Here is a 1215-nt window from a genome sequence, read left to right as displayed (position 1 = left end):
AGATATGAATTTTCTACGATGAACATGTCAGGCTGTAAAAAAAGTGACGAATTTTTAGCATGACAGAATCTAGAGCTAACTTCAAAAAATCATCTAAAAAGATTCTGAAGGCATTAAATTTTGAATTTCGGGTATGTCGTAGATCTAAAAGTCTAGTTTCTGAAAAATTAAACGGTTCATGATTTCGATTTTTCTACAATGAGATATGAATTTTCTACGATGAACATGTCAGGCTGTAAAAAAAGTGACGAATTTTTAGCATGACAGAATCTAGAGCTAACTTCAAAAAATCATCTAAAAAGATTCTGAAGGTATTAAATTTTGAATTTCGGGTATGTCGTAGATCTAAAAGTCTAGTTTCTGAAAAATTAAACGGTTCATGATTTCGATTTTTCTACAATGAGATATGAATTTTCTACGATGAACATGTCAGGCTGTAAAAAAAGTGACGAATTTTTAGCATGACAGAATCTAGAGCTAACTTCAAAAAATCATCTAAAAAGATTCTGAAGGCATTAAATTTTGAATTTCGGGTATGTCGTAGATCTAAAAGTCTAGTTTCTGAAAAATTAAACGGTTCATGATTTCGATTTTTCTACAATGAGATATGAATTTTCTACGATGAACATGTCAGGCTGTAAAAAAAGTGACGAATTTTTAGCATGACAGAATCTAGAGCTAACTTCAAAAAATCATCTAAAAAGATTCTGAAGGCATTAAATTTTGAATTTCGGGTATGTCGTAGATCTAAAAGTCTAGTTTCTGAAAAATTAAACGGTTCATGATTTCGATTTTTCTACAATGAGATATGAATTTTCTACGATGAACATGTCAGGCTGTAAAAAAAGTGACGAATTTTTAGCATGACAGAATCTAGAGCTGACTTCAAAAAATCATATAAAAAGATTCTGAAGGTATTAAATTTTGAATTTCGGGTATGTTGAAGATCTAAAAGTCTAGTTTCTGAAAAATTAAATGATTCATGATTTCGATTTTTCTACAATGAGATATGAATTTTCTACGACAGACATGTTAAGCTGTAAAAAAGTGACGAAAATAAATAAAAAAAAAGAAGGAAAATTACCTTGAGTATGCCCTTTTCGTAGGCTCACAATCTGTAATTGAAGATAAAATTATGGAGACAATGTATCTATTTATAGATGTCATGTGGTGGGATAGAATCCTTCTCCTAGTTCAATTACAATTTCTTTTTGG

This window comes from Solanum pennellii, chromosome 5 (assembly GCF_001406875.1).
Source record: "Solanum pennellii chromosome 5, SPENNV200".
Lineage (NCBI taxonomy): Eukaryota > Viridiplantae > Streptophyta > Magnoliopsida > Solanales > Solanaceae > Solanum > Solanum pennellii.
Note: the sequence above shows the minus strand (reverse complement) of the source record.